The following is a 26,917-nucleotide window of genomic DNA, read 5'->3' on the forward strand; positions in this document are numbered from 1 at the left end:
GTAGGAGTCTAGAATGTTCAGCCCAGGCAACCTGGGGAAATTGCCATGGCAACCAACTGCCACAGGTGGTTGGCAGTTAGGTAGCATTAAGGCCCAGGGAAGTCAAATGGACAATTCTCTCTCTCTCTCTCTCTCTCTCTCTCTCTCTCTCTCTCTCTCTCTCTCTCACACACACACACACACACACACACCCACACACCCACCCACCTGCTCTATCTCCCTGAACAAACAGGAAACAGGAGAATTCCTGCCACATATTTTCTTTTTCCTCATTGTCCAGTGTAGCCTTCCAAATTCTGTATGGGACAAGGCTTTGTAGCAGGGTTTCAACACTTGATTGGTGAGATTAAATAATTGCAAAACCATGTATGAAAAGGCGACCCCATTTGATCCAGCTTTTTTTTTTTTAAGTGTAGAAAAATAATAATTCTGCACTTGAAGTATGCTTCTGCTGCTGCTTTTTTACAAGGAAATACTGCTGTAGTCATTAGGTATACTTTTTATAGTTGCACCTGTGATTAATAGATAATGTTATTTCATTTGCATATGGTACTTGCAGGAGTTGAGCTGTAGAGTTTATTGCTGGGATGACATTGTGAATGACTGGACACGCCTATTATGTTATTGCTTATTATTATGAATTGAATTCACACAACTGTTTTTCTTGCTGATGTTGTTCTTCATGTGCATTGTGTTGTTTATTATGTTACTATGTTGTAAGCTGCCCTGTGTCCTTTTCACAAATGGTGGTATATGCAATTTTTAAAGAAATAAAATTAATAAAAATCAATACAAAAAAATCTCTTGATGGCCAGCGCTGTCTTAGAAGAGGTTTATAACGTCGCTCTACCTGCTAGTAACTCACCACTTTTTCCTGGTGTTGACAAGCTGATTTCTTTCTTGTACCTTTTCTCTGTATTTCCTTTTCCTTGTTGCTGTTATTCTTTTCTCTTCTCAGTCTGAGAGAAGGAGATATGAGTTCATTTTTCGAAAATAAAATAATACCCTGCCCTTTAGTCAAAAGGCTCTTACAGCGGCTTACAAACATAAGTTCTAGGACAGTCACATCTTGTAATCAAAAACACACACAACACACAAGGAAAATGGAATGGGAGGGAGGAGGAAAAAGCAAGCTCAAGCACAAGTTCTTCAAGTTACAGTTAAAGTTACAACCAATGTAAGTGATGGTTCTGGCTATCTTGCAGTCCCTCCTCTTTCTTCCAGATGGGATGCAGGAACACAGCTGGTAACAACACCCAGGCCAGGAGAACAGAGCAGCTCCTGCCCGACAACTCTTCTGTCAAACATATGATATAAGTCATTTTGGGATACATTATTCATCTGAAAAGCATAATAATAATAAAACTATTGGAACTATTGTTTTTATTTAGATAGACATGTGATCAATTAACAAATTGTGTCTCCGAGGCAGCTTCTCCTGTTCTGCTTTGACCGTTTTCCTATTTTATCATGACTCACTCCTTTTATGTCACTTTATGATAACACATTTCAAAAAGTCAGCTCTAAATGCTGTCTAAAAACCTTTGATGTAGCTAGGTGCCAGAACTGAAAAGGCCCCACTGCATAGAGATACGTACTGGACTTCAATTTGGGAAAATATGAAATGGAGCCTCAGATTTCTGAATGAAGTGCTCAGGGACCACCAGAGGGGGAAATAAAGCACTTGGCAGAAGCTTATTAGGATAACAAATTGTGCTTCAGCCTGTTTGATTTTATTCTAATTTTGTTGTTGACAATCTTTGAATTGTACTTTGATTTATTATACTGTGATACTGATGTCTGGGTTCTTTGCAAGACAGAAAAGAAGGATATCATCATCATCTTTTCAGCTGTTAAAGGCCTTCTCCTCCATCTTCATCTTTTCCTGCTCCCTCTGTGTCTTTGGTAAGTGCCTTGACAGCAAAGGTCCCTTGTCAGAAACAAGCCAATTGAAGAGGGAACAGAGCCACCTTCAGAAAGCAGACTTGTGCATCTCAAAGCCTGCTGCATTTCCTTTCTTGGCCTCCAGCAATTGTAAAAACCCTGTAAATTAGGAGAGTTTGTGCCTGTTGGCCAAGGGTAGCCTCCTGGCTTGTTTTCCTTTGTAAACAAACAAACAAACTGGCTTGACCTTTTGCATACCCTGCAAAGTTTTTAAAGTTTAATTAGCTCCACACTAGATATTTAGATATTTTAAATGGGCATAAATTTGCATGTATTAACAAATGAGCAACAACTGTATGAATGAATAAAATGACTGAATGAATTTTCAGTGTCAGACAAAATGTGTTATGCAGCACTGTATTCAAAGGATTCAATTCAGCTGAATGGGCTGGATAGAGTCTACTGGCGGGCAGTCTGAAATTCTGATGTAGCCTGTATAGTTGTAATGAGGAAGCATGAACTTTGCCTCTTCACTAAAATAATGAGTATACTCTTGGTGGTGGAGGGTGGGGCACAATTGCATATGCACTTAAGAGCCATGACATTGCTAGATAGGGCAGAGCCAAGGCTGGTTGGCAGAGATTATACCAGTAGTTGCATCATATCGGCACCAATAGAATCACTATAAATCATATCATTCAAAAACAAGCAAGGCAAAAGGAACTTTGACCAAAGTTTGGAAATTTCAGCTTCTGTTGAGAGGTTAGCAAGAGAGTACAGTGGTACCTCGGGTTACAGACGCTTCAGGTTACAGACTCCGCTAACCCAGAAATAGTACCTTGGGTTAAGAACTTTGCTTCAGGATGAGAACAGATATCGTGCTCTGGTGGCGAGGCAGCAGCGGAAGGCCCCCTTAGCTAAAGTGGTACCTCAGGTTAAGAACAAGTTTCAGGTTAAGAATGGACCTCCAGAATGAATTAAGTTCTTAACCCGAGGTACCACAGTATACAGTTAGCAGCTAGCTATCTGGATGTGGAAAAGTCAGCTTCCGTTCCCATTTGGCCATGAAACTAACCACATCACGGAACTGCTTTGAGAATAAGAAACAAGAACAGCAAAGTGTTTTGCACACTGTGAAATATGCTAGGTACAGAGCAAAGAATAATACAGTAATGTAAGTGCACCAAAATTTCAGAAATAAGGAAAACAAGAAGCATGCAACATTTCTTGTTTTAAATATTGAGCCATTATTTATTTATAAACTTCATTTGAGTCTGTGAGACTTAGGATGACAGCACTGCACCCTGATGACTTTAAATACATATCCATACAGGGGGCCAGTCTGTGTGTGTGTGGTTTTTTTAATCAGTTCTGGTAGGTGCTGACTTCCCATGACCCACATGGAAGTCTGCTTCTCAGGTAATAGTAATATTTTAGGTTTGAGCCTTCCCTACAGATGTGCACAGTGCTCCTTTATGTATGATGGGAGGGGTAAGAAGGGAGGTGATTGGCTGGAAACTCCCATTCACAGAACAGCACACACACACACACACACACACACAGCATGCGAGAGAGAGAGAGAGAGAGAGAGAGAGAGAGAGAGAGAGAGAGAGAGAGAGAGCTCTTTTGTGATAGTCTCCATCACCTTTTTTGTGCTGGCACCTTTTATCAATATATGACTCTTCATTTTTTACTATAAAAAATTATCAATCTTCAAAAAGTTCCAATCACTTCACATTTATTATGCAGGGACACTGTCTTTTCCCCCTGGATTCTGGGGTCCTAAGCTGTAATCAGATGCATAATAGGCAGAAATACAATAGATTGAAAGACTGAAGGTTGGGAAAACCTTTCCCAGTCTTTAGAAGTGCCTTTAGCTGTTGATATGCTGCTGGTCAGACAGCAAAAGTGCTCTGTTTGAAGGTGACAACCCTATCCAAAGGATGAGAGCATCGCACTGTATCATACATGCTACAGGAGCATGTCAGGTGCAGGCCATAGCCAGAAATGTGCGGAAGACCAACAAGTGGTGCGGGGCAAATCAATGCAGAGCATCCAAAAGAACCCGAATACAGGTAGATCCATTTGTTCACATTTGATGTATTAACTAAGAATAAAAATTAACTTTCATTTTGTACATTTTTAAAATAAAATATAAAAATAAGAGCCTAGTTCCTATCAGTTATCCTAGTGCTCTGCAAGATGTTGTCAGAACTCTGGAAGGCAGGAAGCAAGCAGACTAGGGAGCAAGCAATTGTGTCAAATATTATTCCAAGCATTTATTTATTTATTTATTTATTTATTTATTTATTTATTTATTTATTTATTTATCTATTTAGATAATTTGCAGAAGCCACAGGACAGTTTCTAACAGGCACATTTTTTTAAAAAAAAAACCCCTCACAAAATAACCCAATCCTTAAAAACACATAAACAAATCACTGAACATAGTTATTAATGGCAGTGGTGGCAGCAATAAGGTCTCTTCTCCCCCTACACCTGCTGGAAAAGATTACCGTAATCTTAATTAGCTGACTAAAGCTATAAAGAGACAGGGCCAAATGCATCATAATTCCACATATTCCATTTATATTATGTCCTTCTTTCAAGGAGCTCAGGGCAACACACATAGTTCTTCCTTTACCCCTCATTTTATCCTCTAACAGCTGTGGCTCAGCCCAGTCCAGTAAACTTGGTTGATGAATTAGATCAGGGGTCAGCAACCTTTTTAAGCCGTGGGCCGGTCCACCGTCCCTCAGACCATGTGGTGGGCCAGACTAAATTTTGAAAACAAACAAACAAAAACAAATTCCTATGCCTCACAAATAACCCAGAGATGCATTTTAAATAAAAGGACACATTCTACTCATGTAAAAACATGCTGATTCCCGGGCTGTCCGCAGGCCAGATTGAGAAGGCGATTGAGCCGCATCCAGCCCCCGGGCCTTAGGTTGCCTACCCCTGAATTAAATTGAACCCAAGTCACACTTGGCCAGTGTTTTAACCCATGCATTATTGCCCTTCAGGTTTTATGGGAGTTCCATTAGCTCCAGCCAGCATGGCCAATGGTTAGGGATTGTAATCCAACAGCCAAGTCTAGAGGGATGCAAGTTGGCAGTTCCGTTCTAACCAATATACCATACTGGCTCTTTTAGCTTTCCCTTATATCCCTTTTACTTGTGGAGTTAGAAACTTACTTTTTATGTTTAATGGAAGATGGAACATTCTGGAATATTCCCTCCTCCTTCCCCGAGGCTACAGCCTTTTTCAAATGATCAGTTATAATTCATAGTAAAAACGCTTTCTCACTTGGAAGCTACTGCCAGATGACACGGATGAGGATCATCTGAAACCCCTCCCAGTTGAAGTGTGTGTAAATATAATGCAGGATTTATGGGTCTACACTGGCACTTTCCCAACCCACGGCTTTGATCTAACTCTGCCTATAATTCATTCGCACCAGTTTCTACATTTATAAAAAAAAAAGTTATTGGCAATAATATTTCATCTGTCGATTTCATAAAGGTACAGTAGTAGCCATAATTAAATGCAGTCCTGTAGCTGCTGTCTCATCAGAGCCACACACAGCGGAACGTACTATTTCCGTGCTCTGCACTGTGATGTTGGTAGCCTAAAATCAAATTAAATTCTTTTCCTCCCCTGCTCACATTTCAAGGCAAACTCATGTCTAAGGTAGCCTTCACTATCATCCTTAGATCTTTACCAGCAGTACTGCATCTCCATGTTTATTATTAGCATTATCACAGATTGAAAATGTGGTTTTAGATTATTATTTTCATGTTATCCCCCCACTCCCCCTAACCAGAATCTAATTTCCCCCCATCTCTTCATATTCTCAGTCTCTTTGAAGTATATTAACATTTCACCCCTCTAGTATCAGTGATGCCTGGAATTTTTTCCCATTTGGTATTGTTTGTTTCATTAACAGTAATTATTTACTTCCTCCTTGGCTGAATAAACAGGAATAAGCAAGAAGAGAGGTCCAGGTCTCATGTGCAACACTGCCCAGTGTGGTACCCTGGGCAAAGAAAATGGGGCAGAGACATCTGCTGCTAGCTTAGAGATGGTTTACACATTTTTGAAGAGGTTCCCCCTTTGAACAGGGAAACTGAACTGCATGGAATTGGTCTCTTTTCCAAAATTATGATTCTGTGATTCTCTCTTACAATCACTATAAAACAATTTATTGATATCATATATAGGCTGCATTAGCCCACCCAAGAAGGTATATAACACACACACACGAAAAAAAATGGCAGCAGCATCCACAATAATTTAAAACAGAAGTCAGTTAAAACAATTATTTTTATTTTTTAAAAAGCAGACACGAATATAAATCACAGCACAGCTAACTTCCTAACAGAATAGCTCAGTTAGGGGGGGCGGCGTGGGGCAGAACCTCAGTTAGTTAAGTATTTTTATTGATTTACTTGATCTAGGAGGGGTGGGGCAACCATGGCCCAGGGCCCAGTTTAGGAGAAAATGAGTCTGAAAAAGGTGGGTTTTCAGGCCCATTAAAAAACCCTTTGGATGTTATGGACTACAATTTCCATCAATCCCGGCCTGTTCAACTCTGGGGGCAGGAGCTGTTGGTAGTTGTAGCCCAAAACATCTGAAGGGCACCTCTGTGAGGAGTGAGTTCCACAATCTGGGATTTCCACATAAAAGGCCCTGTCTCCTGGGCCCACCAGCTGTATTTACCTAATCACTGGGCATACACGTGAGCTTTTGAGGCAGACCTTAATACCCAACTCAGGCTCCTATGCATGTAGGCAGTCCTTCAAACAGCACTTTAAATGCCTGTGCTCTCTTCAGATGGCTCACAGTGGCTGTGGAAATGAGAGGTACATATTGCGTCCCTTTCCAAACACTGCAGGACCCTTACTTGCTGTTGCTATACACCTCTGTGGCTGGAAGTCTTTCCCTCGTTCCCCTTGGCTCACACAGAAGAACCTTCTTCCAGAAGAGAGCCTTGCGGCTTTGTGTTTCCCCAGTCCATGAAAGTGATGAGCGATTTCACTCTACAACGACCAAGCTCTCTATTCCTTCTCTGTGTCTCCTGCCCACTTCTGCCTGGCTACTGTCCCTATCCAGAATACCTGGGTTGGCACCTCCACCCTTCTCCTTGTCTCCTTGGGTCCTTTTAACAGTGCTGCACTCCTTCTTGTAAGTGGATAATGTACCCGTTCCCCAACTTCATCCTTACTGATATTAGGAGAATCTGACCCCTGTTCATCCATGGGATGCTATTTTCAGGCAGCAATGTCTAGAAAATGCCCCTCAGCTGCAAAAGTAGTTTTTTCTGGAAGTAGGGGGTGTGGCGTTTGCCCGTTCGTTTGAAAATGTCTGTACAGGGGAGCGAGAAAGGGTTAAAATGTAGACCAATAGGAAAGCTGGAGGTGGAGCCTACCTGTTTATAAAAGGCCTTAGCCTGAGGTTTGGGTGTGGGTAGTTGGTTGGTATTAGTGGATTGGTTGGTTGGGAAAGGCAGTTGGAAAAGCAGTTGGCAGGCAGTTGGAAATAGAGAGACAGTTAGGGCAGTGGATTCTTGTGTGAGGGGAGGTAGAAGAGTTAGAGACAGGATAAAAATAAGACTAAGAAGGTAAAGAGTAACAACATTTTGAATGCAGTTAAAGTTTATTTGTGTCTGTAATAAACTACACTCTTCTTTGTTAACTTGAGAACCTGACTGAGACGAAGTGATTTACCGGGGAGGACCTGGTTGGTGGCAGCGGATTAGTGGTGGACGGGTCAATAGTCCGTGAGACGACCGGGGGCTCCGTATGAACGCCACAGGGAGAAATGGGTTCATCAAATCATTGAGTTGGAAGGGACCCCAAGAGTCATCTAGTCCAACTTCCTGCAATGCAGGAATCTCAGCCAAACCATACATGACAGATGGCCATCCAACCTTTGCTTAAAAACCTCCAAGGAAGGAGAGTCCACCACTTCCTGAGGGAGTCCATTTCACTTTCAAACAGCTTGCACTGTCAGAAAGTTTTTCCTGATGTTTAGTCGGAATTTCCTTTCTTGTAAGCTCCCTTGAGCTGACAGAGTTTCGTCATTCTGCAGCTCTCCAGGCCATAATGGCAATGCCTTGCATAATACAATAATCCACAGTCAGTTATATAGTGGCAAGAATATGAGCAACTGTAAAATAAGGAATTTTGTGTAGAAATCCATATATCTATATTTATCTATGCATCTGGATGTTGTTATCAATAGATATTACATACTGTAGTAATATTTTTCCGGGATATTCATACATTTGACAGGAATATGGACTTTGCAAACATGGCCTGCTTCTATCCAGTCAGCAGCAACATCACTGGGGCTTGCACAGAAGCGGTGCTCACTGGACTGTCCTCGCCCAAAGCAAGCTTTGCATTCAGTAAATTCAAAGCATTTTCCTTGGCGGCTGGTTTCTTACTCTTACATCCATCCAAGCAGGTGACAAAAAATCAGCAATTTGACCTAGCTGTTCAGTGACAACCATTGAGCACAGCCTGCTTTTTGAATAATAAACTCTGCTCAACAACAGATACATAGTTTAACTATTATTCACAGGAATTAACTGGAAAGTAATTTTGAATAATGAATATATGAGAGACAGTTTCCCTTGCAATTGCCACGCATATGATCTGAAAATGTGAAATGGGCTGAATACACAAAATGAGTATTCCTGTTAAACCAAACACACAAATCATCATTATCATCAATTGTCTTGATTTCTTCCAGTTCCAACTGCAATACTTGATTTTTACAGCTAAAGCCCAAAGTTCCCTAGTTCGGCCTTTTCAGGATTAATTAAAGAAAATCAAAATTCTCAGATCTTTAAACAGTCCCTTATGAAATTGGGCTGGCCAGCTCCATTTTTAAAAAGAACTGCCGCTTAATTATATTTGTTTAAAGAATCCTTTCTGCCACTCACATATTAGACAGCAACCCTCATACTCAATCATTTAATTTCAGCAAGTACTCATACATACATGGTAAGGATGTATGTTTAGAACTACATCTTGTATTTTGGACAATACTTGTCAAAACTTGATTGTTTTATACCTAAACATTAAAGACAGCAATTCTCATATACAATAAGTTCATTTCATCTATCTATCTAGATATCTAGAAATACGGTACACATCCACAAAATATAAGAATCCATATTTAGAATTACGTCTTGTTCTTTGGACAATGCCTTTTGATAACTTACTTTTAATAAACTTGAACATTAAGGCAAGTAGTATTACTGTTGTCTACAGATTTCTCATTTGACTGAAATATGCTTCTTCTACCCTTTTTTTGTTGAACTACATCTGACTTTTATCATCAGCATCCACCAAAGGGATTTTTTTTTAAATGTTATTCTCAACTTTGATGGTTTAATCCCTTACTTTTAGAAATCACTGTGATTTAAAACATTATACTGTTTTTATAGACACTCTTTTTAAAATGTATTTTTATTAAAGATTTCCTTGATTTACAAAAGTATGTGCAATGTCTCTCTCTCGTATTTTTTGCATGTAACATTTTTGCAAATCATTTTCATTTGTTGAGACATTAGGAAGAAAAGGGGGAAAGGGGTGGAGGGGGGGAAGATGGGTGGGGGTGGGGTCGGGTGGCGATGTTTCTATTTTACTTAATATATGTAGGGTTTGGTGTCAGCGTTGCTTATGCAGGTTCTCTGCTGTTTGGTGGTGAGAGAGGTTGGGGTTGGCCTAGGGTGTGGTTGTTCATTTGTGGTTGGTTGTGGTGGTTTTATACACACTCTTATGGGTTGTTACAGTTCCATGGATAATATGGAAAATGCTTCCACCATGAGCATGATCAACACCATTCTCTCACCCACAGAATCTCTATGCTGATTTTTATCAGTACAGAATTTGGCCTGGAGTTGCAAATCTCATTCCTATAGATTTTATATACTTCTGTCTTTGCTCCCCCCCCCCAACCCCACCATCAGCCTGGCACTGCAAAACACAATGAAATACAGTAGATTCCACTGATTTTAATAGAACTTGCCTCCATAGATTCGGGTTTAGGATCACAACTTTGCAACACAGTCAATGGGACTTACTTTAATTGTTTAGGACTGGAGTGCCCTCCTTGCAGATCCAGCAACAAGAGGAGATCCCCTAATGTACAAAATAGCTAAAGACTTCAATGCCCGTAGACAAGATTTATCCAGTTCATGTTTCCCAACATGTTTTGAATTCTGAGTTCATCAGAAGAAAAACTTATCATGAAAATAAACTGTATAATTGCTAGAAAGTTTAGCAACTTTGTGGTGCAGTTCTTCACTGAATAAGTCTTCTGTATATCCATATATGTCTTTTGCTCTTTTGGCTACTCTTATCCAGCCATAATTTCTTAATGTATTTAAAAAAAGGAAAAGGAAAAGGAAATGCCAGGTTGTTATGGAGCCAATTTAATAGTTAATATTTAGATTTCCATTTACAAACCACGACTGACGCATTTACTGATTTTGGAAATTGTGTTATTAGTCAGTCAGGGAGCTGTGAATGGCACTCTCCAATGACTGCCATTCAAGTGCCAGTCTCAGCCTTTTGCTTCCTTATTGCGGTGACCGTCTGTTGCACCTTCCTTCCCGCTGCTCAGGCTCAAAAATTAGATTGGACACAATGGTTTTCTAAAGGTAGCCATTGCACTGAACTAACTCTGGTCCTTCTAGAAAATTTGACTCTTTGTGGACTCCCTGCATATCTTGCTAATATTATTCATGCTCATTTTAGACCCATTTAGCCATGTCACAAGTTGTTTGATGTGCTTTGAAACTGATGGCCAAGAAGAGCTGCTGCTGGCAGAGATCGCTTGGGCTCCAACGACCTGAATGGAGTTCTGCTATTTTACACTAGAGCTGGCCAAGGAAGCCCACTCGAGTCCTCGCTATAGTTCTGCTTTGTCATCTCACCAGCCTAGTGTTCCTGGAGCTTTTCATCTTAAAGCTTTGCCCTGCACTCCCCCCACCTCCCCGTCACTGGCCTGCTTTTATGCCACTACAGTTTGCCGGAACATTTGTTCATACTCAATAGCCAAACATTAAGGAATGCTGAGATTCTTTCCTTCTTGTCAGGACAATTGTTTAGACTGTTCGCCACTTAACGCTCTGATGATCTCTCTCTCACTCTCCCTCTCCTCTCTGTGCTGCCTATAATTCCTCCTTTCCCCTCTTAGCCCTTCAACTCTTCCTCATTGGCTGAGTCACCCACCAACTCCCTCTTTTGACTTAGTCTTTGGTGAGACTATCCTCTGCATTTCCTGCAGTTTTCTTGCCATTTGGTGTGTGTGTGTGTTTCCCCCCTTGTCGTTTTTCTGCTTGGTGGTGTTTGGAGCATTGCCGTCGAGAGCTGGTGTCGTACTATGGGTTACCTCATTATTCCAGTCCTCCTGGACTTCTATTTTATTTCATCTCAGCATTGGCACCATATGGCAGCTATGGTAACTGAATATATCACTGTATTCACTTTCTGGTTCTGGTGTGAATTGCTGAAGGGCTCCACTCCCTGGCCTGGAAAAAAATGTAGCTGTAGCTTATGTAAGAGGAGCCAAGCCAGAACTATGGAGAGACTAAATTCACACTTGCATTTTATTTCTCAGACACATAATATGGAAACCCAAGAAACAAATCCATTTCCCAAGAATTCTGAGAGCACATACCAAGAAATGGAGGCCTGGTAATGAAATAAAAAATGAACCCCACTATGCCTGCATGCCTATCTGTTGATCTATCTATCACCTATCTATCTATCATCTATCTATCTATCTATCTATCTATCTATCTATCTATCTATCTATCTATATCATAATCTATCATACTTTATTGACTTTGAACTCAACATTTGTTGTTGGAAAAGCTATGTTCTATAAATCTCATGGCCTACCTAAGTCAACTCACATTCTTATAATAAATAGAATCCCTTATTCTACATCTCTGCTATCATAACAGATAAGGCATTTTGCTAACATAGGGGAGCTGTGAAGTGCCAATGTGGATGTGAGGTGGATTAATTTCAGAGTGTTTGTCCTTACTTATACAGAGACAGAGATGCCCAAGTTGTTTCTACCATATGGAAGATCACACACACCACCTCTTGTATTTGATCACAGGTCATAGTATCACACTTAACAGAAATTAAAATGTTGTACACACCAGACTCATGGTGATCAGGTTTTCGAACTGTTACAAGTTCTGATGGCCTGTGGAGTATGTGCCTTGTGGCAAAATGGTGCATTTGGAACCAGTTTTCTTTCAAGCCTTGCAGTCATGCAGAAAGATGTCACCAGCTATTTTCAAATAAATCTCTTAGGCTGCAGTCATATTGCAGACTTATTGAAGAGTAAGTCCCCACTGCTTATATGGGAATAGACATTGGTTTTTTACTTGAGGGAATATGAAACCACATCACTCTCAGGGGATCATGCTATTCATCAGCTGGACGCCCTATCTTTTGAAATTTTAAAGATTTTTTTAAAAAGAAAAAAGAGCATGAAACCCTTGGACCCTTTTTATGATTTAAGAAATGTGTGTTTCTATGTTTTTAAATGATTTTCCATTAAAAAAATCTACCCAGAAATGGGAAAATACATTTGTATTCCCATGTTCACATGGATCTGGAATGGACTGGACTTTGATGGGTCCATCCATACCTAGTCTGGGTCCTAACCCTTTCCCCACCTCTACAATATCCTTTTTTGACGTATGGCACCCAGAACGGCCCACTATATTCCAAGTGCAGTTGCACCATATACAGTATTTGTGTCATGACATGATATTGGCAGTTTTATTTTCATTCCCCTTCCCAGTGATCCCCAACATGGGGTTCAGTATTCCTCCCCCCACAACTGCACTCCTGCCCCAGAGTCAACATTTTCACTGAGCTATATACTGAGACCCCAAGATCTATTTCCTGGTCAGTCCACGCGAAGCGAATAATTCTTATTTTTGCACCAATGCTTATGTTGACTTAAATTTGCTGTTTTAATGCCCCTTCACTTAGTTTTGAGAGATACCTTTAGAATTCTTCAGCATTCCTTTTTGTTTTTAACCACCCTGAACAATTCGGTGTCATCAAGCACCCTCAGCTCCCCAGAGGAAGGACAAAATGCAAATAATGTTCATTTCAACAAGTGCAGCCTGCCAAGACCTTACTATCTTCACAGCTCTAGACATTGCAGAAGCACTGCAGCTGAGAGATGTGCTAATTTCACTGTCTATGGAGCTACACTATCCATGAAACTCCACTGACTGTGGACTTCTTCGTCCTCAGTGAAGGGCTGGGCCAATGATCGTCTACAACAAAATTTGTCTAGAGATCCAGATAGCCTATATCTATGTAGCTCCATTTATTGCAAATAAATGGGGAAAGGGACATTGAAGTTGCATATTGCTCACTTCAAATTAATACCCTGTTTGTCATTATGGCAATAAAGTTTCATTTAGGACAAAAAGCAAATCGAAGCTTAGAAGCTGAGAAATGCACAAGGCCTGGGAAGCTGCTTATTTAATTTTCATCCAAGTGTTATGGCACCACCAGGCAATTCTGGCTGTAGCAGACTTTAGGTCCATTTTCCCCCAAGGCAGAACATATCAGTGAATACAGAGCTGAAGGCTGAAGTCAGACTGAATGCAGAGTTCTTGTGGCTTATTCTCCGTCTCAGAGTTCACTGACAGATGTTGCAAGAAGTCTAAACAGCCTATCGCATTAACACTGCGCTCAAATGCTCTCTGTCCTGCAGGGACAGGTGTATATCTTGACATCCAATATGGGCCACTGCACCTTCAAGGCATTCCATGAAGGGCAAGCATGGATCTATAGAGTATTCAATTATAGGAAAAGACTTTCTCCAGGCTGCGAGCCCAAATGAATCTTGCGGTTTAGTTTGTATGAGGAGCTGCTAGGGGCAGAACTGGAAAACCGCACCTCTGTGGGTAGCTGCTCAGAGCTACTGTTTAGAGCAGAAGGCTCATCAATATGGTGCCCTCTGGATGTTGTTGGACTACAACTGTCACCAGTGGCCTCCAACCATGGCTAATGATTAGGGATGTTAGAGTTTAGCAACATTTGAAGGGCTACAGACAGACGCGTACCTAGAGTCCCTTACACCCTTGGCAAGAAGCTGTATTGGTGCCGTCCCGAAAAAATCACTTTACCAAAGTGAGAGAAGGACAGCAAGCTTCTCCCACATTTGATCTTGCCACAACATCAACAGCACATCACCACACACATATACATTCCATAGTCTGAAAAGTGATTTTTTGGGGGCGGGGGGGGGCCCGGAAGCCTCCTCCCCCAATGGAGGTCGATTTTGCCAACCCCTAGCTACACCTCTGGCGACAGGTTTCCCCTTCCTAGATTATATATTTATGTTCGAGTTGATGTGGCCACCTATTGGCAGCCATATGAACTGCAACATGATAACATACAATGTTAATGTATATAGGAAGATAGATGTTTCACCTACCTTTCTGGTTAAATCACAATTTATAATATCTGGTGAAGCTGTTGCTTAGCCATTTCATTTCAGAGCCATGCAATTTAAAGTTTTCTACAACTCCTTAGTCGTTACATGTTGATATAACAGGTCATCTCATTTCAAGATGGGCGTCAAAGATTTTTGTTTTGTTTTGATGCTTTTTATTGTTACAGTGAGGGGTTTATCTCATGTATCTGAAGAAGTGTGCATGCACACGAAAGCTCATACCTAGAACTAACTCAGTTGGTCTTTAAGGTGCTACTGGAAGGAATTTTTTTATTTTGTTTTGAGTGAGGGGTTTGTTTGTTTGTTTGTTTTGATCCAGCTTTAGTTTTTCGATCTTCTTCGACAGCCAAGCCAAGATACTCAAAAACATATTGTTAGTTCTATTCATAGCCATCCTGCTACCAGAGACTGGGCTCTGTCGAGATCCTAGCCATGCTCAGTGCTAAGGTTTATTTGCATTTGTGCTTTTTTCAGTCAAAAGGACATGGGAAGAAAGACAAGTCTGACCTGTAGCAGATATGTACCTCTTCTGGCACAGTTCTCTGCAAAAACTCAGAATTTTCCTGCCCCCATACACACATACACATACATTCACACCTTATAAACACTCGAGGGAAGCAGGAGAAAGGTAAAAAAAAAAATGAACAAACCTCATTGTGTTTGGCAGGATGTTATAGACATTCAGATTGCCAGATTACAACCATTTCACAATAGCTATAAAAGATCACTGTTAGAATGATTCCAAAATCCATACTATGGCATTATCCTTATTAGACCAATCAAGATATCACAAAATAATGAGCAAGCTTTCCACCATCTTCAGAACCCTCCAGCAGACTGGGTGTCAAACAAAATAGAGAGTTAGAAGAGAGAGGCAAAACATAAAGTCTGCCACGAGGTCTGCATTCCTATCAGTTGTAAAATGGAGTGTGTAAAAAGGCAGCAGACACAGTGGCGTAGCGTGGGGGGTGCGGGGGGGGCCAGCTGCACCAGGCGCAACATCTGGGGGTTAGGGTTAGGGGGCGCAAATCCACGGGTTAGGGGGTGCAAATTACTTGCCTTGCCCCGGGTGCTGACAACCCACGCTACGCCACTGAGCAGACATAATAGATTATGCCAGCGGTAGTCAAGGTGGTGCCTTCCAGATGTTGATGGACTATAAATCCCATCATCCCTGACCATTGGCCATGCTGGCTATGGCTGGTGGGAGTTGCAGTAGAACCACGTCCAAGTTGTAGTAGGACCACATCCAGAGGTTACACCATTGACCAGCTCTAGATTAGGTTATACCTTGAGATACTGGGATAAAGAAACACACAGTGGCTGATTCTCCAGGTCTCTAGATCTTTCTCCAGCCTTAACTGAAACAGGTTCCTTGCAGTAAAGGTGCTTTGTATAGCTTGTTTTCTTTGAATTATTACATTACAAGCGGGACCTTACTCTGCATCTAGAACATATTCAAAACATTAGCCACGAGCTACATCTATCTACATCTGTCCTGTAGTTATTTGAGACATGCTACATGTTGGTGCATAACCCCGCCAACCAGCTTCAAGGTGATTTGAAGGCATATTAAGACATCCATGCTCACTCTTTGCATGCTAAATTGTACCACAGGAATGGCTGGAATTCCTCTTTGTAGTCGTGCACAGCTTTACTTGGGAGTAAACTCAACTGAACACAGTGAGATGTATTTACAAGGGTTCATGTGTAGGATCAGTTGCAGGACCAAAATACCAATGATATCATATGTATACAATAGGGGCTTCTCTGTTCATTCATTTATTTCCATGAATGGCACAAGAGCGACAGGCTGCTCTGTAGCCATGATCTGGCTGCTCTATTCGGAAACGTGCTAGCAAAAGAACTCCCATTTAAATCATGTTGGTAGAAAAGCATCCGAATGAGGTTTGCTCTGCATCGCACCTCTCAACCCCTGAACTCTAAAAATGAAGGGCAAATCTTCTGAATGGCGGACAATCACAGACAAAACACCATGAAATGAGGGACACAATGAGAGACATCAAAGTTTCTCCAAACAATGAAAGAAAGCAAAACTTTGTGATGAGCTAGATGGCGATCCTTAGAGTAGGAGAGAGCTCCACTGATGGTTTATGGAGCAAGGAATGTCTGCTTTATGGGAGAACACAGATATGAGGGCTGAAGCCTTTCATAGATTTGTTAGATTAATTGGCTACAATTTTAACTGGTAAATTGCTGAGGCTGATGGGCATACAGTGGTACCTCGGGTTACATATGCTTCAGGTTACAGACTCCGCTAACCCAGAAATATTGCTTCAGGTTAAGAACTTTGCTTCAGGATGAGAACAGAAATTGTGCTCCGGCAGCGTGGCAGCAGCAGGAGGCTAAAGTGGTGCTTCAGGTAAAGAACAGTTTCAGGTTAAGTACGGACCTCCAGAACGAATTAAGTACTTAACCCGAGTACTTGTATTTGTTTTTGAAGTTTTTTGAGCCTGGGTATTACTATCATGAGGCATTAGAAGTGAATCTGGCTTCGGCTGGGGAGGGCGGGATATAAATAAAATTTATTATTATTATTATTATTATTATTATTATTATTATTATTATTAATCCTAAGCTCACTATGCCCCATTGAATTTTGTGGGGCCTACTTCTGAGTACTTAAGAGTGTGCATGCCATGCACAGGAGCTATCTCATACGTTCACACCACTCTAAAGTACCAAGTGAATTTGCCTTATGTTTTCTAGTCAGGCTGAAGCTGGTTTGAGAAAAAACTGCATCAAACGCCAGAAGTTGTAAAGGAACTACAGGATTGTTATGGTTTGCATCAGACGTCGTGTGAATGTGGCTGCGAAAACTACCAGTGGGAATGCACTAGATGTGGAGCAATGTGGACATGCTCTAGGTCATCTACTGACCAGACAAAAGGCCTGCCAGAATGTATTTTTTTAAAAAAATTCAGCAAGCAGTGAAATGCCATTAGGAAGGAGGGGGTCTGATGGATCTCTTTGTTCAATCAATCAATGAACTGATTCACGAGTTGATAACTGGACAGTAAACAAACTGAATTAATTAACCAGTTAATCAGTTAAAAAAACGAGACAGTTAATCAACGGGGGTGGGGAGCTTAAATCTGTTGGCATTGCAAACAGCAACCCACCTATAGGACAGGAAGGAAATATTAAATGAAAACACACACACACCAGAGTATTTGCATATTTCTCTCCAGGGAAGTCACTATTTGTACCACTGTGGAGAGACAGAGGGATTGGTGGAGGCAGGTTAAATCCAGGAGCATAAGAGAAGGCAGATTTTTGCCCATGCAAGGCTCCAAGGCCTTTTCTTCTGGCGCATTTATAACCTATGAATTTGACAGTAAGGTAGTGAAATGTGTAGCTTACCGTATTTAAGCTTTAATATTAAACACAGCTAGCTTCAGGCACATAGGACTTGGGGGCTAACACAGGGCTTCCTGCTGGTCCCCTTCCATGCATCAATTTAAACGTAAAAAGAAAAAAAAATCTCTCAAGCTCAGTTCCTTTTGTTACGCGATGCTTTGTCTGAGGCTAACAGGATAACTGTGATGTTGTTCCTCAGGGATCCTTATTGACGGAGCCAAACGCAGGGCAGCACCGCTCAAGGGCATTGCAACATTCAGGTTGGAAACCACATCCCACATACCAAGGACAAATCTGCACACACACACACACACACACACACACACACACACACCCCAGACCCTCCCCCAAATGTCAACCAAGCCTTGTCTTGCCATTGTCTGTGTTTTTCGTCTTTCTAGGTCGCAGTCCCGTGCACAGTTTGGCGGCTTGAATCCCACAGAAGTAAAATGGGATCTAAGAAGCCTTAGAGGAAGCAGGATCACAACTGCAGTCTTCTAAGAAAATGGTAACAGCAACCACGTGTCACAATGCCAGCTTGTCAAACATCCTGGACAGTGCAAAAATAGTGGTTCATCTAGCAAAGGGTTGGAGCAGCTTCTTTTAGGTTAAGCTCCCCTTGGACATGCCCTTAGTATGACTGCCTTATTCTCTTACGCTCTGGAGCAGTGTTTCCCAATTAGCTAAGTACTGTGGACCCCCTATATTTCAAAAGCCAAGCCATGGACCCCCTACTTTTGAATTTTTTGATAGCTCTATGGTAGTTTTTGTTATGTGAATGGTGCCATGGACCCCCTGGGTGGGTTACACAGACTCCCCGGGGTCTGTGGACCACCAATTAGGAACCACTGCTCCAGAGTCTTAAGTGGTGAGATGATGTGCAAGACTGAGATCTATGCTCTTTCTTTCTCTCTCTTTCTTTCTTTCTTTCTTTCTTTCTTTTCTTGAATTTATATCCGACCTGTCACTATGAACAGCCTCAGCAACAGCTTTCAGCAACAAAACTAATGAGAGAGAATTTTACACAGCCACAAAGACAACAGAAGTAGCAGATAAAAGTTAAAAAACAACCATCCAAAGTATCTCAGGCACCTGTGAAAACCTGGGAAGGGAGGAAAGACCTTGCCTGGTGCCTGGAAGAGATGCTTCCAGGTAGACATATCTGGGATGTTTCCTCATTTGGGGGCCAGCACAGAAAGCACTCGGTTCCCACTATTGGACTTCAGAAGAGAGGGGCAGCTTGGAAGGGCTTCTGCAGAAGATCTTCATTGACTGGTAGATTTAGTGGATATTGGTATTGGATGTAACACCCGTAAAGCTCAATATCCATTTTGATGGGAGCTGTAGTCCAACAATATATGGAAAGCCACAAGTTCCCCATCACTGCCCTAAAGACTGCGAAGATAGGCTTGGAACCAGGTGGGAAATACCTGGTAAAACCTTGGGAGCCAGACACCAGGTTGATCAGTTTTCCCCCTATGAACGTAAGAAGTGGCTGTATCCCGAGTTATGCCACTGGTTCATCTATGTCCTGCTGTCTGAACTGACTGGGATAAACTCCTCAAGGCCTCAGGTGGAGTTATTATATTAACAACAACAACAACAAGTTGTAGTAACAGTAATAGTAGTAATATTGGGGTGGAATGGGGAATGTCAACAGGCCACCATATGAGGCCAAGGTCAGAGTAAACACAATGAAGAATCCTGTAAGTTTTGTGGTCCAGCCGTTCATAGGATGGAGCTCACTTTATCAGATGCATGAAGATTTTGGACATATGCAAGGATTCATAGGGAAGGTAACTCAAGTCCCTCTTTGCTCCCAGTACCAATAAATGTCACAACCATGATAATCTGAGCAGAAGCCAGGAATTACGTACCTCTGGTTATGTACTTAATTCGTTCCGGAGGTCCGTTCTTAACCTGAAACTGTTCTAAACCTGAAGCACCACTTTAGCTAATGGGGCCTCCTGCTGCTGCTCCGCCGCCGCCACACAATTTCTGTTCTCATCCTGAAGCAAAGTTCTTAACCCGAGGTAATATTTCTGGGTTAGCGGAGTCTGTAACCTGAAGCGTATGTAACCTGAAGCGTATGTAACTCGAGGTACCACTGTACTGTTATGCTGAAGGCACAGAGGAGAAATTGTGCACGATCACCCTTGGTTATTTTGCCTGGCTTCACTTCTCTTTCTCAGCTAGGCCCAAAAAGTATCCTGAGAACAAAGTGCCTATTATTACCTGTCTAAATACAGCACATGAGTTCTCAGTATTGTGGTTCACCTGATTTATTTGGCCTTTGCTGCAGACCTAAGCTGCAGCCCCTCATAGTGGCTTTATAGCTTGTGCGATGGGCACACTGGTGCGAGCTCACTGCTGGTCAATGGGTAAGAGAAGACAGCCAGCCCAAGACTACTTGGGACCTGAGGCAAAAGACCATGTATTTCTTGCCCCTCTTCCTTCTACACTGACAACAACACATGCACATTGTCTGCTGGAGAGCATGCCTTGGTATGGTGGCTTCTCTGTCTGCTCGCACTCAGTCAGGGACTTTTCCCATTGGCACTTCCTGTGTTGGAAGAAGGCAATTAGTTGAGACAGCTTGGCCTTTTGCCATTGGGGCATCAGATCAGCAAGTGTGGGAGCTCAGGGGGAATGGGCAGCAATTGTGTGTGAGAGAGAGAATAATTAGAAATACATACCCTCCAATATTTCTCCGATGAAAATAGGGATGTCCCATGCCATAATGATAATTTTGTTTTTTATACCTCACCCAACTTACTGGGTTGCCCCAGCCACTCAGGGCAGCTTCCAACACATATAAAAACATAATAAAATATTATTAAACAGTAAAAAAGCTTCCCTATACAGGATTGCCTCAGATGGCTCGGGGGTCGGATAACTCCATACCGTCCAACATTTCTCTGATGAAAACAGGGACACCCTAAGGAAAAGTGGGGCATTCTGGGATCAAATCAGAAACCGGGACAGCTTCTCTAAGTCAGGGATATCCCTGGAAAATAGGGACACTTGGAGGGTCTGGAAATAGCTCTGGCAGGACAGTCATCTCTACCCAGAATCTTCAGCCTGAAGTAGTTGCCTCATTCTACCTAATGGTAGGGTTCGGCCTGGATGGAACAAGCCAGAAGAGCTAGTTGTGTGCTTACTTTCGAAGATGAAGAAGATGCAATGCTGAACTGAATAGTAAGTTTTACTTTTGGTCTCGAAACTCGTGAGTTTCAGAAAATCCACCTGAAAATGTATTATATGGAAATATTCATTTTAAAAAAAAACAAAAACCTGCTCAGGAACACCATTGTTTCCCCCAGCTGTTGCTTCTTTGGCACCATTTTCTTACATGGGTATAATCTTAGTCAGGAAATCTCAGAGTGAAATGACAACACCATATATAAGATGGCATCAACAGTAGTCTCTTAGACCCTTCAAGTGTCCCTATTTTCCAGTGACAGTCCCAGAAGCCGTCCCAGTTTCTGATTTCTGATCCCAGAATGTCCCTCTTTTTCTTATGACGTCTGTAATTTCATCAGAGAAATGTTGCAGGGTATGGTGTTATGGAACCCCCAAGCCAAGGAGGTAAGTAACTATACAACCTTTAGAAGACATCTGAAGGCAGCCCTGTTGGAGGGTATGGAGTTATCTGACCCCTGAGCTGTCTGAAGGCAATCCTGTACAGGGCAATTTAAAAAACATATATTGTTTTATTATGTTTTTATATATGCTGGAAGCCACACAGTCAGATGGGCTGGATATAAATAAAATTAATAATAATAATAATAATAATAATAATAATAATAATAATATAGGACATACTTATTTTCATCTGAGAAATGTTGGAGGGAATAATCTCTCTCTCTTTTTCTACACCCGCCCCCCCCCCGGCTATATAGTGGCGCCCGCCCTGTGGAACGCCCTCCCAAAGAAATAAACAACTACCTGACATTTAGAAGACATCTGAAGGCAGCCCTGTTTAGGGAAGTTTTTAATGTGTGACATTTTAATGTATTTTTAATCTTTGTTGGAAGCCGCCCAGAGTGGCTGGGGAAACCCAGCCAGATGGGCGGGGTACAAATAAATAATAATAATAATAATAATAATAATAATAATAATAATAATAATAATGGAGTCCCTGAGGGCAAAAAAGAGCAACCGAGAATGAGGATAAAGTGATTTCAATTTAAACCCAGGAGTCACCCTTTGTAAGGGGTGTCAAATGTTGCCAACCATGGAAGACGTTTTACAACACTGTTCACCATTAACCCCCCAAAATAACAACTGCCCCTTAGAGTAGCTATGTGTCAGTCTGATACGAAGTCCAAATTATGGGCAACTGATCCTTTATTGTGTCCCAAAGTTCTTAATATCCTCACTTATCTTCTTGATAAAATTAGGAAGCTGTAAAAAATAGTAAGAAATCTAAGAAATATTGCCTTCCTGGAATTTTTTTCTCCCTTTCCTTCCTTCACTAATTTGTGTGTCACCTCCAGGTTTGCTATAATTCTTTATTGGATGTTCTTCCAGTATGTACTTAAAATAAATAAATCTCCGGCAGGTTCAGAATACTGGCAACGTGGTTGGCTAGCAATATCAAATGTCACCCGACTATGGGATGTATTCTCGTTCTTGCTCCTCTCCCACTAAGCTGGCTCCTCATAAAGTTTGAAACCAATATTAATATTTAACTTTTAACACGCACTATCTTTCAGGGTCTCAGCCTGACTTAATTAGCTGACATTTAGTTCCCAATATTTCACTGCACGCTCTTTAGAGTCCTTGGGTACTAGTTTATTAACATTCCCTACAGTAGAGTGGAGAAGGCAGTTTCTAGCTTCTTTATCAATTGTTCCTAAAGGCAAAAGGATTCATTGTTGAATGCCATTAGATGGGCCTATCCTCCAAATATGTTTGCAGGCACAGGGAAGAAGACCCCTGCTTTTCCATTTCATTTAAATGAGCTTTGTGAATTGCTCTCTCTCACTCTCCTTTTGCTGCATTTTCCTTGGTGCAAAGCCTTGGTAAAATATGCCTCCAAAAAGCGCCGCCCTTACCTTTATTGTAAAAATACATAAAAGGTGGTTCTGCCATTAATCAGGATCCTTGCAGCAATGTGTGGGGTGAATCCCTCTTAAGCAGGGTAGCTCAATACTTAGGTCTGTGCTTCCTTGCCTTAGGTAATTTGACCTTGCTCTTTAAAACAAAACAAAAACAAAACTCAACCTCTGGAAAGGGCAGCTGAAGATGTATCTGGGTTTGGTTTTGAATGTATATTTGGGCAATGCAGATGAGTAGCTGGGCTTGGGGCCCCTTTCTGTTCCCCTCCTAAGTGATTAGGCTGGATTTGTAAGCTATACTTTATTTCCTAGCAGAATAATGCAATCTTAAACCACGCTTAGCATTCCTACTCCAGTGTGATAAATCAAAGGTACCGTATTTTTCGCTCTATAAGACCCACCAGACCACAAGACCACAAGATGCACCTAGTTTTGGGAGGAGGAAAACAAGGAAAAAAATATTCTGAATCTCAGAAGCCAGAACAGCAAGAGGGATCGCCACGCAGTGAAAGCAGCAATCCCTCTTGTTGTTCTGGCTTCTGGGATAGCTGCGCAGCCTGCATTCGCTCCATAAGACGCACACACATTTCCCCTTACTTTTTAGGAGGGAAAAAGTGAGTCCTATAGAGCAAAAAATATGGTAAATCAAATGACCTTCTCTCCACCCCAGCTCTGGGCCCCAATGATTGACTTTCCTTGTCTTGCAGGACAGTCTTGGGCACTCAAGAGCCAGGAGCTGAAGAAATGTACTTTGTGCACCAGGCTTGTGATCTGTGATGTCGAATGTCCATCCACTGGGCATCTCACCCTGGTACTTCCCAAATTAGCTGCTGCTCAGTTTGTGGAGCCTGCTATCAGGAGTTGAGTGCATAATGGGTGACTTTCTGTGCAGCACCACAGAAAACACTGCTGTGGGCACTGATATCTCTCTCTCTCTCTCTCTCTCTCTCTCTCTCTCTCACATACACACACACACACACACACACACACACACACACACACACACACTGTATGCACCTGAATAGATATATAGATACCATTGTGCTAACACAGAAACCCTGCAACATTCTGCAACATGAGACTCTCAGCTGTGGTATTTCCAAAGTGAGGACTGGAGTTTCTCAGCGCAATCCTATGCCTGTTTACTTGGAAGCAAATCCCCCTGCCTGAAATGGGGTTTAGGGCTACCGCTTCAGTGTGCCACACACAGCTCCCTTCTCCTATCTAAAATCACCAGAAGCAGAATGATTTCTGTAACCCTGGAGACCTGTTTACTCAGAAGTAAGGCCCACGGGGTTTCCTCCCGGGTAGCTGTGCATGTTGAATCCTGTTTTTCTTTGCACAGGATACAGTCTTCCTTGTCACATAGGTTTCTTTTCTTTTTCAACACCTAAGCGCACGCAGGCCTGGGTTTACCCTTCAGCAGTAGCATATCAGCCCCGACAGAGTTGTGTTAGAGATCTACATTTGATATCCAGCAACTGAATAACTTTAGCTCTAATTATCTAGTTAAGCTACCATAACAAAACATGCTGTATATGGTTGTGTTCAGTATAATTACAGAGTATTTCACAAGAAGTGCGATTAATAGTATTTCATTACATTTCGATGCGGCTTCCCTAATTTGCAATGAACTTAATGCGTGCAGGATGTCTCCTGTATGAGTTAATATTCTACCTATCATATGTTGGTCCACTGAATGTGTGTGTGTGTGTGTGTGTATGTGTGTGCATGAGAGAGAGAGAGCTCACCGGGAGACAAATATGAGTAAAAAAAAAAAAGACTTGTTATTGAACAATCTTGTTTTTAGGGCTTATCTTAGTAAATAAAGTATTGATCTTTTCCATTGGGGACTCTTGGTTCAATTCCACTATCCGTCCCTCAGTGATATGTAGTGGTGGCAACTCATTCCTAGCAAACAGTATCAATCCACATTAAATATAATATCAGTCACAGCAACCTGAGCTCTATGCCTGATAGACCTGATGCAGAAAATGAAATCAACCATTAAAAAATAAGTGTATAATTCTAACGCTGGTGCCATCTTTGTTTTGAAGGAAAACGGAGACTGGGGATGCGGCCGCTGCAAATGCATGCTGCTCCTTTGAGTTTAGCAGAATGATCGCCCTTGTTACATCATCCTCTCTTGCCTTGAACAGTTCTGTTAAAACAACAAGGTAACAAGGGCCTGGTGGATCAGGCCAAAGACCAATCTAGACCAGCAATCTGTTCTTACAGTGGCAAACCAGACGCCTATGGGAAGTCTACATGCAAGCCCTATGCACAAGAGTACTTAACCCACTTGTGATTTCCAGTAACTGTCTTCAGAGGCAAATGGCCTCCAACAGTGGAGCTAGTAACAGTTGATAGCCTTATCATCCATTAATTTATTTAATTCTCTTTTAAAGCCAAATGTGGTAGCCACCACTACTTCTAATTTATAAATATGTGCATCACATATTTTGTATATTTTGTACAACTAGCTGATTTTTTTCAGATCATCTTTCTAACATATATATTAAATTCTCGTGAATTAAATGGACACACATATGTATGCCTTAGTAAAATAAATACTGTCAGAGTTCAAAACCACCTTCCCATCTGCAACAATTATAGTGGATTGCCCTTAAGTACTAATTAAGCAGAAATCTTTTGCAAAGCAATGGCATATTATGGAACTGAACGCTACACAAGCCAATCCTGAAAACATTCACTTGCAAGTGAGTAACTGCAACTGTCACAAAGGGAACTTACTTTCAAATAAGTGTACTTATAACCCTGATCCTAAATATATGGACATGAAAGCAAGTCTGCTTCCAAGGAATTGTGTAAAGGGCTGCAATATTCAATGATGACTGAGATTCACTAAGTAATGTTGATACGTCTTTAGCAAGCATTTTATGTTGGTGATGTGTAACTCCCCCCCCCCCCGATTAATGCAGCTTTAAAACAAATGGCTCCAAGATTTTACTTTACTTCTCTATAATGCTATCTGAACAAACATTCATATTTATTTATTTTTTAAAAAATCTTCTCTTGAGATACTCCTAGTAATAATGCTGTCTGATGTACTTCTGCCATGGAGTTATATATATTATTTTTAGAAGCTCTAGGCACGTCCAATCAAAGTTTGAAGATGCATGGAAACAGAAGCTCAGTGCTTTTATTTGTAAAAAGTGTGTTATCAAGGTACTAATATCTTGATAACAGTGCCCTGTGTGCCAGCACACGAGTACCATCACACACACAAAAAGCACTGGTTACACTATTTATTTTTGACCTTTTATTTTTGTCCTTCCCTAGTCAGAAAGAAACCTGGTAGCTCTTCTATGCAGAAGCCTTATTAGGGACACAGTTTGTCCAGATTCTTCATGAAGGCAAAATGATGCGAACAAAACAAGCTTCAGTCAACCCTGCCATCAGTTTTGAAAACATGTTTGACAACAAGAGGAGAAGCAAAGAGCACAAGCGTTTCAATCACTCCTCCTCCAAGCTCTCTCTCTCTCCCCCCCCCCCCCATTAATGGTATGTTGTTTGGTAGAAATATAATGTGCTGTATAGTGTAATAAAAGGCACTGATTATCGTTAAGCACCGAGCCATTTTCTAACTCTATATTTATCTAACAATATTTTTAAGTGTCATATTCACGCTGTTGCAATGGAAGCTTTTGGGTGCTCTTTTGTCCCTCCATCATTTACCTGGTTTAAAAGTCCCAACCTTATTTAAGGCACATGTGGGCCCATACTCATGCCAAGGCTCCCATCACATACCCACTTACCTCGGAGTAAGTCCCATTGAAAGGGTCTTGGTGGACTTGTATAGAATCGCTCTGCAAATTATGCAAACCAATTTGGCTCAGATCTGTGCTGGAGTAACGCCGACTGAATCAATGGGTTTGTGATAAGGCCCTTTTATACACTTCAGCGTATAAAACTGAAGTCATTTAGTAAGGTTTCAAAAGGGGACATGACAAAATTATCTTTAAGACACAACCATCAGTTCTAAAGAGCTGGCCACAAGTTCTTGCCTTCTAACCCAATCAAAACTGCATCAACTTGTCACTGGA

At 41.5% G+C, this 26,917-nt stretch overlaps 2 long non-coding RNA genes across 6 annotated transcripts; both read left to right on the top strand.

The window, feature by feature from the left end:
- Nucleotide 1: 1 nt before the first annotated feature.
- LOC309326101 lies at nt 2-26,434 on the top strand. Of its 5 annotated transcripts, XR_014150151.1 has the most exons (6): nt 2-340; nt 1,817-1,905; nt 18,189-18,374; nt 23,558-23,661; nt 24,908-25,027; nt 25,100-25,681. It is a non-coding gene; the product is annotated as an uncharacterized lncRNA (long non-coding RNA). The 5 variants fall into 5 exon arrangements; XR_014150149.1 differs by lacking the exons at nt 24,908-25,027; nt 25,100-25,681 and adding an exon at nt 26,154-26,434; XR_014150150.1 differs by having other exon boundaries at nt 24,908-25,681.
- LOC309326104 lies at nt 7,137-8,445 on the top strand. The gene is made up of 2 exons (XR_014150156.1): nt 7,137-7,507; nt 7,588-8,445. It is a non-coding gene; the product is annotated as an uncharacterized lncRNA (long non-coding RNA).
- Nucleotides 26,435-26,917: the final 483 nt, after the last annotated feature.

This window comes from Podarcis erhardii, assembly GCF_964252035.2.
Source record: "Podarcis erhardii genome assembly, chromosome: 12".
In the NCBI taxonomy this organism is placed as follows: Eukaryota; Metazoa; Chordata; class Lepidosauria; order Squamata; family Lacertidae; genus Podarcis; species Podarcis erhardii.